The following is an 18638-nucleotide window of genomic DNA, read 5'->3' on the forward strand; positions in this document are numbered from 1 at the left end:
ACACACACACACACACACACACACACACACACACAGAGAGAGAGAGAGAGAGAAAGAGAGAGAGAGAGAGGGGGGGGGGGGAATCTGTCACCCTAAGATTCACCTTAGGGTGACAGTCTCTTGAACAGATACATGTTAGTCTTCCACTCTATTCCATTAGGGTCACTTGTCTGTGATGTCATATGGAGAACAGTGATGGACTGGTAACAATGGACAATAATAAATACAGTATAAATGAACATATTTAACATTCAACATTTAACATTGAACATTGCACATATTACAGAGATAAGATAAATAAAGAATGTAGACACTACAATAGAAAAATGACATTGAAGTCATCATACTGTAAATACACACACACACACACACACACACACACACACACACACACACACACACACACACACACACACACACACACACACACACACACACACACACACACACACACACACACACACACACACACACACACACACACACAGCCGCAAATGCTGGGGCTTTTGTGGACAGTTTGTGGACATTTAATTGGACACATACATCCAGAAATATATATATATATAATAATATCTGGCACCAGTACAATCAGGCTGGTATGGTGTTGGATCTGGGCTGAGGACCAGGAAAAGAAGATAGAAAATGAAGATAGAAAAATGTATACTACTGACCTGTGCCACTTAATGGAGCACAAGCTGTAATTCAGCGTAACAGGGAAGCTTAATTGCACTCTTTGCATGTGAAATTTTGTGTGGGCACTTGCTCCGCATGCAGGCACGTGTATCCAGTACGATTTCGGTGTGTAGGTGTGTGTGTGCATGGATGTGTGCTTGGTTGTGCATTTGAATACAGTGTATGTGTATTCCCTTGGCTTGCATCTGTGTGTGTGTTTGTGTTTGTGTGTGTGTTTGCGTGTGTGTGCACGTGCGCGTGAATGTATGTGCTGATAGTGTGTGTGAGAGAGAGAGTGAACATTGGGCCATGGGAACCTGGGTGAAAATTGGCGTGATCCTCAGTGCAAATGAAAAAAAAAGGGCAGTGGACAGACAGGCCGCTAAATTGAATACAGAATGGAGTTAGCAGCCAGTGAAAATTAGGAGCGTGTGACTGAGTGTCAGACTGAAAGGCGTTGCACTGTGGAGGAGGAGGCATATTGGTTATATTCTCTCTTTAAGGCTCTCACATACAGTATGAGGACTCACTATTTCCATGCCACTTCATGCAGATGAGCGGGGTTTGGGTTGTACGTACGAACGAGAGCTGAGAGTTATACACGACAGTTGAGGTCGGTGGCGATGTGCACAAGGTTGTTCCGCCAAGGAAGTTATGCTTGCGTTCGGGTTGGTTTGACTGTTTGTCTGTCTGTTTGTCTCTCTGTTTGCTTGTCTGTCAGCAGGATGGCTCAAAAAGTTATGAACGGATTTGGATGAAACTGTGTGGAGTTGTTGGAAATGACAAAAGGAACGAGTGATTCAAATGTTTTACCACTGTGGCATATGGGAAATTTTGACATTCCAGGTTCTAACTCCACAAAAAGAAGGCATTAAGACTTGAAAAGGGGTGTAACATTGTCAAATGTTCTATCAAACAGCTTCCTTCGCGGAGGTCTGCACTCTCTGAGAGCATTTGTCTGAGAGCGCGGACGTCCACTTAACGTCCACTGAACATGTCCGGTATCAGTCTGAAACGGTAATACATGTACATGTACAGTAGAATAGACCTACATGTAAACATATCATGCCTTGCGCACAGGAGCGCGGTGAAAGCGCGGTGTAAGCGCGGCACATGCCCGGCCCGACCGGACATGTCCGTGATGCTCCTTGAAAATAGAACTTGAGTCTATTTTCCTGCACGGACGTCTGCGTTCAATGACCGGGCTCCATTGAAAATGAATGGCTGCTGCCTGCGGATATAACGTGGACGCTGACTGTGCAGTGTGCAAGGCAAACCTCTCGGACTCGCGATGCTCCCGGACACGTTAAGCGAACGTGAATATCTCGGTGTGTATGTACCGTTAGGTTTTATAATTTTGTCCGCCTACAAAGAGATTGGTTTCATTCACAAACATACCTGTACAAGCTATGTGTTTCTTCCTGTGTCTTTTCTATATTGGCCTCTTTCTCAGACAAGGAAGAAGACAAAACAAGAACAAAAATAGACCATTAACGTTTTTTCAACCTTCAAACCGTAATAATGTTCTCATATTATTGTCATTTGGCAGTTTTTCTCTTAATTGCCAAATTCTATATTGAACAAAGGTCCAGTGCCACATTAGCACTAGAGAAACACATCTCTTTCACCTGTCCGCCACTCAAGTGTCAAGTGCAAACCTCTGGTGACATCTCCTTCTGTCTTGTGGCATCAATTTGTAGCTCTGTAATTGACAGGAAGCAGAAGTGTCCTTCCTTCAAGCCGCTGGCTTAAGTCATTTGGGGCCTGTCCCAGACACACACACACACACACAGACACAGACACACAGCCACACACACACACACACACTCCCTGGAGAAATATCATAATTAAAACACACACACACACACACACACACACACACACACACACACACACACACACACACACACACACACACACACACACACACACACACACACACACACACACACACACACACACACACACACACACACACAGTGTTGCCAGCCACCTCCAAAGGTCACAGTAGACAGACAGCATGACTAGTGTCTGGGGCATGGAGCATGGCTGACAACTAAAAGGACGTTCTTTTTACATCACCTTTGCCCTTGACAACACCCCTCCCCCCACTCCCCCTACCCACGCTCATCCTATCTCTCCCTCAACTAATTTCCTCCTTCTTTATTTGTTTCACCTCTACCGAACCACGGGGGGCTTGACATAACAGCAGCCAGAGTGAAAAACTTCTCTGGTCTCGGCTGGTGTATGTGAGGAGTGCCCTGGCTTTTATTTTCCCCGCTCAGGCATGCAGTAGGCCGGGGTCCCAGGGAGCAGTGGGAAGCGGCTGTGTGGAGGCTCTGTGATGGCTAGAGAAAGAGCTGTGGTGCTTTGGTGCTTACTGTAATGTGATGAGAAGTTGAGTGATTGGCATGCCTGAGATGTGAACAGTACATACAAAATTAACGAGGAGCATCATCAATTAAAAATGGCCAGTCAACCTATTTAAATTGTCCACCCACTGCAATGTCATTATTTCCAAGAAAAGTTCCTTACATTCCTTCCTCTTATTTATTGTATTTCTTCAGAACTGGACTGAAGGAATGGCTTTTAGATCGTCAGGGAATGTGGTGTAGAAGGGCCAATGAGTTTTGATTCATATTTCACAAATATGAACAGGTCCAATTTACACTTTTGCAAACTTGCCTGGGCTTAAAAATGACAATAATAACTATTGAGAGTTTATCATCTTCAGCCAGGTCAATAAGGACTGGCATCCCTTTATGTAGCCTACTTATAAAGACAATAGGAATCCTTGAACATCATGGATATGGTAAATCCCATAGGAAAGGACATGTTAATGAATGGGTATCACAAATTTTGATACACTGTAACTGTAAATGCAGTATAACATTATGATCCCCTTTCACCGGTTTCTCCTCACTCTCACTGGTATGGGTTGATTGCTGCTTTCATGTTTCATTTTACGTGCAGGTCACTGAGTTATTTCAATTTTCTTATTGTAGTGTGGGCCTGCCTTCCCTGAGTGTTCCTGGCCATCTGCTCGTGTTTGCCTGCGATGGGAAATAAATGCAAATCACCTCATGAGGATCGGCATCCCCCTCAGCATGGATAGATCCATGGAGTGCCACGACATTTGAAGGAAGAGTGTGAAGATCTGAGGTTAGTGATATGTGACCAGTTCAGTGGATAACCAGAGCGTAATTGCCAGACAGATTACACTAACATGCACTGAGAATATTCATATCTGTCCGTCTGTGTATCTGATCATATTTTTGCTTGTAGACAGATTCCCACAAAATCTTTTGTGTTAATTCTTTATAAAAGCATATGACTTCGTCATTTGAGGGCCACTCAAAAGTTGATTTCTCCAAAAAGTATTTAACTCATTACTCATTACTTAACACTTACATGTACACTGTATGTACTGAAGTGGACAATCTCATCATAGCTTGGCACGGTATGTCTTGGTTGCTGCAGATACAGCACAGCAAGGGTGTCAAACTGAAGTTGACCGAGTGCCAAAATCAAAATCTGGAACAAAATTGCAGGCCAAACTCAATATTTATATATATAAAAAAAAGACTAAATTGTGCATACACACAGTTAATACTCATCTTTAAATTCATGCAAAAATTCACTGGCATGAATTCATTGTTGCAGAGGAATGCTGAGAACAAAAGGCCATTTATTTAATTAAATAAATCTCTAGACCCTTTTTATTACTTTTTATTCAACTACACTTTGAGAGCCATTGCATTTGAACACCTCCCCCCTCCCCCCTTTTTTCTTGAATAGACAGCTGATTAAGCACAGAATACATTTCAGTGATGTGAGTGCCACTTTATCTCCTAATTAAAATCACAGATCAGGCCGTCTGATTATGCCCACTCCTTCCCCACATTCCCCCATGGTTATGAACTTTAGTTGGGTCTTCTGTGGCATAATTTTTAATCCTCCATGTGATGACGCGGCTTATGGGCGCGTCACCACCGCGTCCAGGCGGACGCTTTTAAACTTTACTGGCGCCAAAGCGTTTTCCCCTCTCTCACCTCTCCTAAGCCCGCGGCTGAAACGCCGCGCATTGGACATTCATTTATGTGTCGGGACAATGTTATGAACATCTGGCGATGTGGTGTTTTAATGTTTGCACACATGATAACCGCGACATGGAAAACATTTTACACACGCTAAGCGCTTCCACATAGACACACACGCCATACACCTCGCGCAACGACATCAAACACAAACACAGTGTTGTCCGCGAAACGCTCATTTGATTCATATCCCTTTCATCATGTTTGCGAAGCATACCACCTCCTGAATGTTTTGTGTTTACTGTTTACAACCATTTTCTTTCGCCAAGTGTTTGTGAAGCATTTTAAACTTACCTGCAGTGTAGCAGCTCTTCCGGGTCTGGTGAGAGAAACCGAGGGCATGATTCTGTGCGCATATATCCATGGGCGTGTTCGCTCATTGGCAGCGCTGCGCGCTGCAAAATCAATTATCTTTATTTTTGCTTTTTGTTGCTTTATTTCTTTATGCATTCATTTGTTATCATTTGTGTTAAAGGCCTGATTTAGTTATTATATGTTTGGTACCGTTTTATAGAGTTTATTTAGTTATTTTCAGTTCTGTTTGTAAAACCCCCCTGGCTTATGTTGTATAATGGATTAGTCCAGTGGCCAGGGCGGGAAAACTTTTGCTTAAAAGGTCCAACTCTTCATTTGCTCGAGGAGGTCGGTAGGTGAAGGTTACCTTACCTGTGAATATTATCTTATGCTATGCCAAAGCATTTTTCTCTGCTGAAGAGATATTTTGATTTTGACCTTTTTCGTTATTATTTTTGTATATATATTTTTTGTAAATATTTCTCTTTTTGAATACTTACCTTTTTGGACATTGGGACACTCGTTTGTAAATATCACTCCTGGTGTGAAGAAAAATAAAAATTCAGTCGACGCAGTTTTTGCCTGTTGGAGCATTTTTGGTGCCATTCCAAGACCCCTCGACACTCTACCTTTCACAAGTGGTGGCAGCGGTGTTTTTCCAGTGTCAAAAGAGGGTGGCACCCAACGATGTCACAGCAGGCCAGCCTGCAACCAAATGCTGTGAGAAGCAGATCAGCAGAGTCGACTGCACACCAGACGGCGACAGAGGACAACATGGCTTCCAGGCCCCATTCTGCACCCCCAGATGACCGGACGTCCAGACTGGAGGAGACGCTACGCTCATTCATCCAATCACAGCAAGCCAGGGAGGAGCGCCAGGACCAGAAGTGGCGATCAATGCAACATCAGTTCCAACAACTCCAGAAGCTTGTGAGCGGAGAGCACTTCGACCAACGTCCAGCAGAGGGAGCCACGAGCCAGTTACCAGATCCAGTCGCACGAGAGCCCGGTGTACCAGAAGACCACAACCAAAGACGGGAGGAGCAGCAACAGAGTCCAGCCCACGGCGCATCTGATGCACCAAGGTTAGCGACGGGGCGATCTCAGGAGCCCGCTACGCCAGATGACGTCTCACCAGGGCGGGGCCAGCTCTACACACGCTCAGTCACCCCTATGCCAGATCTTCCAAGGTCGGTGAGCGTAACCCCATCTGAGTTTTATGGCTGGAGTCGTCCCAAGATGACACCGTACCAAGAAGATGAAGATATTGAACATTATCTTACTACTTTTGAAAGACTTGCTTTGGCTAACCAATGGCCAAGACACAGTTGGGCTGTTTACCTTGTGCCCCTGCTGACAGGGAAAGCCCGTGCGGCATATGTCGCAATGGATATTGACAATACCATGGACTATACTAAAGTCAAAGAGGCCATACTGGCCAAGTTTGAGATTAACAACGACACCTACCGACACAGATTCCGGTCCATGACGCTACTGGACGGAGAGACTGCCAAAGAGCTGCAGGCACGCCTTAGTGACCTGTACACCAAGTGGATGTGCCCGGCGCAGAAGACTAAAGCTGAAGTCGGGGACGCCATTGTACTGGAGCAGTTCCTGCGTATGCTGAACCCGGAGCTGAGGATATGGGTCAAGGAGCGCAACCCGGTGACGTCGAAAGAAGCCGCGGACCTGGCAGAAGCCTTCATCGCAGCTCGACGCCACAGAGGGACCTACCAGCTCGGCGCCCACGACACCACGGCGAGGCGGGGCCAACCACCACCGAGGCAACCAACGCGTCAGCCTTCCAGTAAGTCTGTGGGTGGCGGTCGTGTGTTCAATAGGTCCTATAGCTCCCATAACCCCAATTCCCAGCCCAGCACACAGTCTAAGCCCAGGCCCAACATAGTTTGCCATAACTGTCATCAACCCAATCATATCAAGCCAGACTGTCCCTTACTCTCTGTTAGCAACGCCAGCTTGTGTTACACACCATCTCACACATCCATGCCTACACCTAGCTCCACTGACACGCTAGTTCCCGTCACCATCAGGGGTAGGACTTTGCAGGCCCTTGTAGACACTGGTAGTAGCCAGACATTTGTCAGAAGTTCTTGTCTTGACCCTGCAGATTATGCTACTGTCGGCAGAGTGAGGGTGAGGTGTATCCACGGAGATGAAACTGAACACCAGACAGTTAATGTAGACATGGAGATTGATGGCCAGAGGTATCTGCTAAATGTTGGCATAATGGATTCACTGCCTTATCCCATTGTGTTAGGCCAGGATGTGCCGGTGTTGATTGAGTTGCTGGAGAAGTCTGTACCTGTAGCATCTGCTTTTGTTACGACACGTTTACAAGCTCAAGCTGAGTTAGCCGAGTTACCATTTCCAGTCACAGAGCCTGTTGCTAAGCCCAAAAAGTCTAGATCACTGAAGAGAAGGGACAAGTTTTTAGGTACTCCAGTGCAGGAGCAGTTGCCCCTTCCACCACTAGATGGCGACGTGGTAGACAGTGCAGATTTCAAAGACCTTCAGAAAGCTGACCCTACACTTAAGTCTTGTTTTGAGAAAGTTGTGAGTGAGGAGGATGTCATGAAGGCTACCGTGTGCGGAAAAGAATGCTTTGTTGTGAGAGATGGTGTGCTGATGTGTGTGTTTGAGGAAGCAGAGCATATTGTAGTCCCTGAGTCACTGAGGTCCAAAGTTCTTCACCTTGCTCACAGTATCCCCTGGTCAGGACACTTAGGGCAGCAGAAGACACTTGACAGAGTTGCTAAGCGCTTTTACTGGCCCAAGTGGTATCAGGAGGTGATCGATTACTGCAAGTCCTGCCCCACATGCCAACTCAGATCCAAAACACACAGAGGCCAAAAAGCACCACTCATGAGCATGCCCATAATCGACACACCATTCACAAGAATTGCTATGGATATTGTAGGCCCTTTGGAGAAGAGTAGAGGAGGCCATCGTTACATCTTGGTCATTTGTGACTATGCCACTCGATATCCCGAGGCGTACCCCCTCAGAAATGTTAAGTCAAGACAAGTGGCTAACTGTCTCATACAGTTGTTCTCTAGAGTAGGCATCCCGAGAGAAATTTTTACAGACCAGGGAACCAACTTTAACTCCAGTTTCATGAGACAGGTTTACTCCCTCCTGGGCATTAGGCCCATTAGAACCACACCGTACCACCCACAGACTGATGGATTGGTTGAACGCTTCAACCAGACCCTCAAATCCATGCTGAGGAAGTTTGTGTGTGACACCGGCGCAGACTGGGACCAGTGGCTGCCATACCTCCTGTTCGCGTACAGGGAGGTCCCCCAAGCTTCAACTGGCTACTCCCCGTTCGAGCTCCTCTTCGGCCGCCAGGTGAGAGGACCCCTGGATGTGCTCAAAGAGGCGTGGACCGGAGAGGGAGCACCACAACAAACCAGCATCGCGGAGTACGTGCTGAAGATGAGAGCCAAGCTTGAGGAGCTCAGCAGCCTGGCCCACGACAACATGGTCAAGGCCCAGTCACGCCAGAAGACCACGTACGACCGGACAGCGCGGAGCCGCACCTTCAACCCGGGCCAGAGGGTTCTCCTGCTACTGCCTTCGTCCACCAGCAGTCTCCTGGCGAGATGGCAGGGGCCGTTCGAGGTGCTGGCGAAAGTGGGTCCGGTGACGTACGAACTCGCCATGCCAGATCGTCGAAAGCCAAGACAAAGGTTCCACATCAACCTGCTCAAAGAGTGGGTACCTCGACCAGACACCACCAGCCACCTCAACTGGGCTCGGGTGGTGGAAGAAGAGGAGGAGACCAAGGAGCAGTACTTCCCCACGGGGGGAGGTGAGACTTCTCCACCGCTGCAGCATCTGTCCAACTGCCAGCAGGACGACGTGCGGCAGGTCATCCCCGAGGGCCTGTTCAGAGAGGAGCCTGGACGGACATCGCTGATGCAGCACCACATCCGTCTGACAGGACCGGGTCCAGTCCGACAGACCGCTTGCCGGGTCCCGGCGAGGCTCATCCCTGCTTTGAAGGTGGAGGTCCAGGCAATGCTGGACATGGGCGTGATAGTGCCATCGCGCAGCGAATGGTGCAGCCCCGTCGTGCTCGTCCCCAAAAAGGACGGCGAGCTGCGCTTTTGTGTTGACTTTTCTAAGCTGAACTCAATCTCAGCCTTTGACCCCTACCCAATGCCAAGGGTAGATGAGATGGTGGAACGGCTGGGCAAAGCCCAGTACCTCAGTACCCTTGATCTTTGCAAGGGGTACTGGCAAGTGCCACTCACGCCAGAGGCCCAAGAACTGACAGCCTTTCGGGCCCCGAGTGGACTTTACCAGTTTACCACCATGCCCTTCGGACTCCACGGAGCGGCCGCTACATTCCAGCGGCTCATGGATCAAGTACTGCGGGGGGCGGAGACTTATGCCGCCGCCTACATCGACGACGTCATCATCTACAGCTCCTCCTGGGAGGAGCATGTGACCCATCTGGCTGACGTGTTCAGCCGGATCAGCAACGCCGGCCTGGTTGTGAATGCCAGCAAATGCCAGCTGGCTAGGCCGGAGGTCTGCTACCTAGGCTACGTGCTGGGTAGTGGCAACATCAAGCCACAAGTGAGCAAGGTGGAGGCTGTCCGTGACCGCCCACGACCCACAACCAAGAAGGGTGTGAGATCCTTCCTGGGTCTCGTGGGGTGGTACAGGCGGTTTATCCCCAACTTCTCCACACGTGCCTCCAAGCTCACTGACTTGACCCGCAAAAACAGCCCCAACAAGGTTGTTTGGACAGATGACTGTCAGGCAGCCTTCCAGGACCTGAAGGATTGTCTTTGTGACTCACCGGTGCTACAGAGCCCCAACTTTGATCTCCCCTTCACGGTGCAGACCGACGCCTCTGGGCTGGGGCTTGGTGCTGTGCTACTGCAGGGGGAAGGGGCAGACCGACATCCCGTGCAGTACATCAGCCGTAAGCTGTTCGACCGTGAGACCCGGTACTCTACGGTTGAAAAAGAGTGCCTGGCCATCAAGTGGGCCTTGGACAGTCTCCGGTACTATCTGCTGGGGAAACGTTTTGACTTGGAGACAGACCACCGGGCGCTGCAGTGGCTCCACCGCATGAGAGACAGTAATGCCAGAGTCACGCGGTGGTACCTGTCATTGCAGCCCTACAACTTCACCATCCGGTATAAGGCCGGAAAAGAAAATGTTTCCGCTGACTTCTTGTCCCGCCCCGAGGAGGAGGGGCAATCTTAAGGAGGGGGGTGTGTGATGACGCGGCTTATGGGCGCGTCACCACCGCGTCCTGACAGACGCTTTTAAACTTTATTGGCGCCATTGCGCTTTCCCCTCTCTCACCTCTCCTAAGCCCGCGGCTGAAACGCCGCGCATTGGACATTCATTTATGTGTCGGGACAATGTTATGAACATCTTGCGATGTGTTGTTTTAACCCTGTGAAACCTGAACCATGAAAGCAATGAGAGAAAATTCTAATTTTTTGGAATTTGCTTCAATATTGGTCCCTTATAAGAAATGTAAAAAAAAAATTCAAAATTTTGTTAAGGTCGCTGAGATATTTCATGCATCATATATGATGCATCAGGCTTTTAATGAATGAAAATTCCAATTTCATGACCATTGAAAAATGACTTTTAATGCATTTACAACTTTTTTTTAATTTAAAAAAGTTGTCAGACAATTTAATTTGAGGACTATCTTTAAATTTTTAGTGAGATCCTGCCATTTTTTTAAGCCTATCCTTGTTTTAGCAGGACCATATTTTACATTTCCCACAGCCTGGTTGGGTAATTTTTTAAAATCTATGTAAAAACATAGCTGATTGGATGCTCAACAACCTATTTATGAGTGTAATATAGATCATTATTCATTTTTGATGTGTAATTTGAATATATGGGTCCATTACTACAATTGGACCATTTCTCCATTCACTTCAATGCATTTTTTACGAGATCATAATTTCAACATTTTGCATTACATTTTCAAAATTGCAAGTAAAACCTGTTTCTTAAGGCAATATCTTTGTCTTGAAGTAAAACAACTTGTGTGTTTTGTTAAACGATCGTCGTGGTGTGCTTTGCAAGTTTCCCTATGGAGCAAATGCATTGATGGCTGACTTCCTGCCACCGCCGGATGGTGCTTATATGTCTCATCAGTTTTAGCACGATCTCTCTGCAACACGGTGTAAAAATATAAACTCTTCCTTGCTTAATTGCACAAAGCAAGTGTTCAAATTAAAGGATGTAGAGTTATATTTCGGAAATTTGTACACAAACCTTATGCAATTTGACGAAATCTCAGCGTCGGTCAGGTTAACCGCTTCCACCCCATTTTCCTGTTTTTCGCCGAGCTGTGGTCAACTTGTTGTCGACCGCTGCTCTCTTGTGGCGGTTTCCGCGTACTGCAGGACGTTTGGAAATGACACGCAGGATGTTTTTCAGATCGATTTTTTTTTGTGTCAGCGTGGAGAGGGCTTTGAATTTGATGAGACATATATGATGCATCCGGCGCGATAGGGTTAATGTTTGCAGTCTCATGGGTGCACACATGATAACCGCGACATGACAAACATTTTACACACGCTAAGCGCTTCCAAATAGACACACACACGCCATACACCTCGCGCAGCGACATCAAACACAAACACAGCGAAATGCTTATATGTCATGAATCCCCTTCATCATGTTTGCAAAGCATACCACCTCCTGAACGTTTTGTGTTTACTGTTTAAACCCTTTTTCTTTCGCCAAGTGTTTCTGTAGCGTTTTAAACTTACCTGCGGTGTTGCAGCTCTTCCGGGTCTGGTGAGAGAAACCGAGGGCATGATTTAGTGCGCATATATCCATGGGCGCGTTCGCTCATTGGCAGCGCTGCGCGCTGCAAAATCAATTATCTTTATTTTTGCTTTCTGTTGCTTTATTTCTTTATGCATTCATTTGTTATGATTTGTGTTAAAGGCCTGATTTAGTTATTATATGTTTGGTACCGTTTTATAGAGTTTATTTAGTTATTTTCAGTTCTGTTTGTAAAACCCCCCTGGCTTATGTTGTATAATGGATTAGTCCAGTGGCCAGGGCGGGAAAACTTTTGCTTAAAAGGTCCAACTCTTCATTTGCTCGAGGAGGTCGGTAGGTGAAGGTTACCTTACCTGTGAATATTATCTTATGCTATGCCAAAGCATTTTTCTCTGCTGAAGAGATATTTTGATTTTGACCTTTTTCGTTATTATTTTTGTAAATATTTTTCTTTTTTGAATACTTACCTTTTTGGACATTGGGACACTCGTTTGTAAATATCACTCCTGGTGTGAAGTAAAATAAAAACTCAGTCGACGCAGTTTTTGCCTGTTGGAGCATTTTTGGTGCCATTTCAAGACCCCTCGACACTCTACCTTTCACACTCCATGTTGTGGCCACTAATAAAGTGAAGCGAGTTCTTGAAGTGAAGAGATAAGTAGGCCTACCCTGGTGATTTAAGAGGGCGGGCAGGCAGAAAGACGCTGGTCTTTCATGTGCACTATTTTAAGCTAAATTAGCAAGTGCACTGAGTATTCATCAGCACATCTCAACTCAACTCAACTGTGGTGTCTTGTTTATATGTCCAAGTTTTACCATAACCAGTTTGAACTGTATCTTTTTTAACCCCTGAAAGGACCAGTTCAGTCAATTTCAATATGCTGTTGTATTGCTCACGCTACCCTTGACTTGCCACATTTTTCGGCTAAGCCGTTTCCGAGATATGAGCTATTCTAATGGGGGCAGCGTTTACATTTTTAAAAAAAATTAACATAGGCCTACTCCAAATATTTTCCCAAAAGGTACCGCTGTTTGCTAGTTGTCTGCTGATGTTGTTTAACCTTTCAGATGTTTTGGGGAATAAATAAAAATGTTTTTTTGAAATGTAAACAAAGCGCTGCCCCCATTACAATGACCAAGATCTCGGAAAAGGCTGTAGAAGGGGAAAAAAAACCCTCAGGTACTGACAAGTCCAGGGTAGTGTGAGCATTTCAACTGCATGTTGAAATTGACTGAACTGGTCCTTTAAGAAACTACCCATGTTATAAATTAGCTATTACCAGAATGACAATGACCAAGTTGTAATGTATTACTAAAGGCCCTGTGCACTGTTTTTCAGTGACTATTACAACGTCCCAGTGGCGGGATGGTGCCTGGTAAGGGGCTACTGAATGTTGTATGAATAGTCTTGTTTGAAATCAAACAAGCTTTTTATTACCTATAGGGCAGCTAACAAAATAACCACCTCTCTCTCTCTTTTGTGATCTGTGGTTGGGCTACTGTATTGATGACAATGGCTTAATGGGTATATGATTCACATATCAGTTTCTCTCTCTCTCTCTCTCTCTCTCTCTCTCTCTCTCTCTCTCTCTCTCTCTCTCTCTCTCTCTCTCTCTCTCTCTCTCTCTCTCTCTCTCTCTCTCTCTCTCTCTCTCTCTCTCTCTCTCTCTCTCTCTCTCTCTCTCTCTCTCTCTCTCTCTCTCTCTGTTATTCAAGCTCTTAATAATGTCGCTGAAGTTTTTATTCCGAATGCAAAATCTTGCAGATGTGCAGTTTGAGGGGCAGGTAGAGTGCAACCTGCAATGCCAGCCAAGACCAAGTGGGCGGAGGTATCATTCTTCCGACCGTAATCAGAGCTGTCCTTGTAGCTATTTGTACCCAAGTGTCATCTTAATTACCACTTTCAGTGTGATGGTGTTCTGAAAGGATAATTGCAATGGACTAAAGCAGTTGTTGTACCAGGAATGCATTTGCAGGCGATGGAAAAAAGAAAAGAGATATTTTATGTGTAGACGAATGATTAACCAAGCAGTTGTGCATGTGCTTCATGCAGGTTGTGTTTAATATAAAAATCTGGTACTCTCACTTTTGTCTGTGTTGAACTATTTTCCTTTCACTGTGATATGAGTAGAAATAAATACTGAAGTGAAGTAACTTTTTTGAGAGCTCTGGTAAAGTAATAACAAGGCAATAATGAACTTCAAACTCGCTTCACTTAACACTCAAGTTTTGCAAAGGCTAGACATTTCAGGGTAGCAGTGCACACCTGAATTAGAAAAATTGCAATCAACTAGACTTTACCTGGCGACTAGCCACTTAATGGCTGCTGTATAAGCCACATCAGCACTTCCTGTGGACTCTCATGGGGCTCTGTCACTGTAGCGTTGCAGAACATCACCACTTCTGTGAGCTGCTCCCCTGCATATGGAGACAGGTGAAGGGACCGGTCTGCCCCTAATCAACAGCCTGTTGAATTCTCCTCGCCAAGGCAGCTACCTACTGTAGCCAGCTGGAGAGAGGTTGCAGCTGACTTGTATACAGTAACGTCGGTGTAGCTGGAATGATACACAGCAAGTCCTGTAAGGGGCAGATAAATCTGTGGATGGTTGCAAAAGAACCAACCAACCAACCAAACAAACAAACAAAAAAACAAACAATTGCAATGTAGTTCGTACATAGCCGTGAGAAAATAATTTAGAAATTATACACAGTTTCACAACATTAATGGTAGTATGCGCTGTAACACAAATTAAAACAGTTTGTACAATCACTACTATCAGTTTTTGATGGCAAAACACTCCTTATTAGCATTCCTAATGTACTCTAACAAGGATGGAATCTGCAAATATGATATGGACAAGACAATTCTGTGACCTCTCCATTATTGAGAGTTGTGGCATTGCTGTGAGGAATGCCACTACTCAGTGAGTAGACAAGGTCTCTTTTTAAAGCGCTAGTTTTTTTGTTTTTACATAAACCCTGTCTTATATTTGGGCCAATATAGTAACTAATGTCACACACCAATGTGATGACACATGTATTACAGTACCAAGACCACAGGCCAGTCATTTTCCAGAATCAATATTGCGTGCCCTCACTACGCATGTTGCCATAAACACAAACTTGGACGTAAGCTTTCTTAACGGTCGTATGACACCAGGCAAAGAGCCGTGGGTTGGCTACCTACAGTATGCTCTACACTTATTTCAATGAGTGTCCTTCATCCCACTCCACTTTAATTTCTCTGTGTGTTCATCTCCACTGCACTCCGCCGCCTGGATTGTCTGTATCACATATAACGAAGCAGGCTAGCTGGCGTTGTTCTGTTTCAATGGCGCTCATTTGCATTTAAATGCAGGCCCAGGGGTTATTAGCTGGCCCTCTTCATCACGGCTGCAACACCTGTGTGATTTAGCCGATGCGGAAATGGGACAAATGGACCAGGGTAGAGCAGCTGGCTGTCTGGCTGACACAGGTGTGTGTGTGTGTGTGTGTGTGTGTGTGTGTGTGTGTGTGTGTGTGTGTGTGTGTGTGTGTGTGTGTGTGTGTGTGTGTGTGTGTGTGTGTGTGCGTATCTGTGTCGGCGCTAGTGTGCGTTTGTGTGTGTAAGTATCTGTATGTCTGTGTGAGTATGTGAGTGCAGGGGTGGAGGAGTTGCCATTAGCAATGAAGTAATCGAGGGAACCAATCAAAGGGATACGCAATTAGTGCAACAGAGACATCCATCTTGCTGCCACGTGCTGCAACTGCTAATTTAGCGCCACGCCACCACGGCAACACACCGGTCACCAACCCTGCTCTCTAAAGTCACCCTCACATCACGCAGGGGATGATGGGCCAATCAGCCCCTTTCCCCCGCATGCCTTTATTTAGGCTATTATTACATTACGTTACATTATAATACATAGCTGATGGTTTAGAGCAGTGGTTCCCAACCTTTTTTGTCTCACGTACCCCCTAAACCTTTTTGTTGTGCCATGAGTACCCCCTCATTCATGCTCTATATCTCTTCCTCTATCCCAATGTGACTATGCCCCATATATTTGCTATTATTACATTTTCCCAAGTACCCCCTCCAGTGTGCTCGCGTACCCCTAGTGGTACACGTACCCCTGGTTGGGAAACACTGGTTTAGAGTAGAGTAGAGTAGAGTAGAGTAGAGAAACTTTATTGATCCCCAGGGGGAAATTCAGGTGTCAAGTAGCTACATAAAAACAAACACAGACACAGACACACACAGACACACAGACACACACACACATGCCAAGAGGTTCCAGATCTGGGCCAGCTCTGGCATCTCAGGCAGTCCAATCCCCAATAATGATGTCCTTCTTAGTGTCCTTCTGTATACTGTTTAATATGCAGCAGCTTCGTAGTTATTATTTATATCCATATTTTAGTTATACTACAGTTGTTATGTAAGGGAAAATGTTCTGCGAGAAGGTCCCTGCCGTGAAATAGTGCACGACAGAGAGATGCAGCTATTCCATGAAAGGGACTGCCTCTATGAATGTTATCCCACTTATTACATGGTTAACCATACCAGAGAGAGGAGAGAGAAAGAGGTTCCATTGACCAATTGTTTCCGGGTTCTATTATTGCAAAGGGGAGGGGGGGGGGGATCCCCTTTTAGGCAGACCTGAGGACTGTTCTATTCAATGCTAGGAGCATTATGACACGCCCTTTTAGGCCGGAACTTGGTCACGTTAGGTGCCCATAGAAACCTATTATTTTGGCATATCTCTATACTTAAAGAATCTCTGACCAGACTGAGTATTTCTGCTACAGTACCTACAGTACAGGCTACAATAGTAGACTGCCAGACGATCACTCCTTCTGTTTCTTGATCTGAAAAGGACATGAGAGCAGGAAGAAGGTCCCAAGCGTTTGGTTTAGCAGCATGGATATCCATAGCCACAAACAAGAGCTAATTAGAGCAATCCCAATGTGGTACCCACTCGTTTTCCCGCGGGATGTTTAGTGCTTTTCCTCAGAGTTCATCATCCGCCATCTAACCCCAAGGAGGAGTGGGAGGGGCAGCACAGAATTGAAAACAAATCTCTCTTTGTCTCCTTTAACTTGGTGCGAGAAATCTCATTTGCCACGCTCTTAAATGCACTAACCACCCAGAGGCTTTTGCATACACCAGGGTAAGGTAAAATGGGATTACATTGTGTAGAGGCTATAGGAGTTTTTGCTTATGCTGCCAACCCCACCCAGCCCCACACTGTGAATGCGGTTTAGATTATGACAGCCTTTCATATAGCTGTTTATGAAAAGTGACGTGGGATGATTACCTAGACAAGCGTAAAGAGTTGAGCTCTGGAATGCCGGGTATAGGTTGATGTGTACATTATAAATCAGCATTCTGGGGTTCATAAATACATGAGAATATATGCCTTTGTGGAAGGAAATGCATTCATGTTTTATTGCTCTACATCATATGCACAGTGGGAGTTGGAACAGTTCTTTCAGAGAGGGCTTCTCTCATCTGTTGTTAGCTGTCTTTCCATCTCTCTCACTCACTATCTGCTCCTCCCGTTCTCTCTGTCTTTTATGCATATTCCCTCGATTTCGTTTCCACTTTCATCATCACCATTGCTCAACACTTTTTGCGCCCACCATCTTCCCCTCTTCTCTCTCTCTCTCTCTCTCTCTCTCTCTCTCTCTCTCTCTCTCTCTCTCTCTCTCTCTCTCTCTCTCTCTCTCTCTCTCTCTCTCTCTCTCTCTCTCTCTATTTCAGACTTGTCTGTCGAAACCCTCCTCTCCCTCCTCTCACCTTGCTGTAATTCTCTCTGTCTTTATCAGTCCCTCTCTCTTATTTGCTCTTTCTCTCCCCCACTCCACTATCCCTGTATGTCTTTCTGTCTTTACCCCCACTGCCCCTGACTTCTTCCTGAGCTGATGCAGCAACCCATTTTTCGTCCCCATGGACTTCCTCTCCTCTCCTCTCCTCTCCTCTCCTCTCCTCTCCTCTCCTCTCCTCTCCTCTCCTCTCCTCTCCTCTCCTCTCCTCTCCTCTCCTCTCCTCTCCTCTCCTCTCCTCTCCTCTCCTCTCGTCCAGCCCTCTTCTCTTCTTCTCTTCTCTGCTCATACTGACATTCTCCCTCCAGCTCACTGACCGAAGCTCTCAGCCCTCAGCTCTCACTGTACCCCCCTCAGCCCTCAGTCTCACTGTACTCCCATGGGTCTCTAATCCTGGAGTAAAAAGCCTTAAACCCTATGATTCATGATATCTGACTCCTGCTGGGCTGCCTCTGCACATGCCACGCTCTACACGGCTCATTCCTAGAAATAGAGAGAGAGAGAGAGAGAGAGAGAGAGAGAGAGAGAGAGAGAGAGAGAGAGAGAGAGAGAGAGAGAGAGAGAGAGAGAGAGAGAGAGAGAGAGAGAGAGAGAGAGAGAGTGGTCGAGTTGGAGAGAGAGAGACAGACAGACAAACAGACATTATGGTACTCATATTATGGGTTAGGTTGCCAGTGTTCTTGATGATGACATACGTAATTTTGTTTTTAATGATATTTTGAGGGTAATGGAGTTTTTAATTCTCATTTCAATTTGTTTTGCATTAGAGAGAGCAAGGTCTTTGGGGCCTTTGATCAAAGACAATTAGCAACAACAACAAAAACAACAAACAGAAACTTACAAGTTGTGAAGTACAAGTTTATTTCTGTAGATGAGCTGACGTGAATGCTAAAATGCATTTTTGTTTGCACTGAATAGAACTGAGGGGGTCAAATCTCATCCCCCTCTAGTCCAAATACCAACTCC

This window comes from Engraulis encrasicolus, chromosome 10 (genome assembly GCF_034702125.1).
Source record: "Engraulis encrasicolus isolate BLACKSEA-1 chromosome 10, IST_EnEncr_1.0, whole genome shotgun sequence".
Classification (NCBI taxonomy): Eukaryota; Metazoa; Chordata; class Actinopteri; order Clupeiformes; family Engraulidae; genus Engraulis; species Engraulis encrasicolus.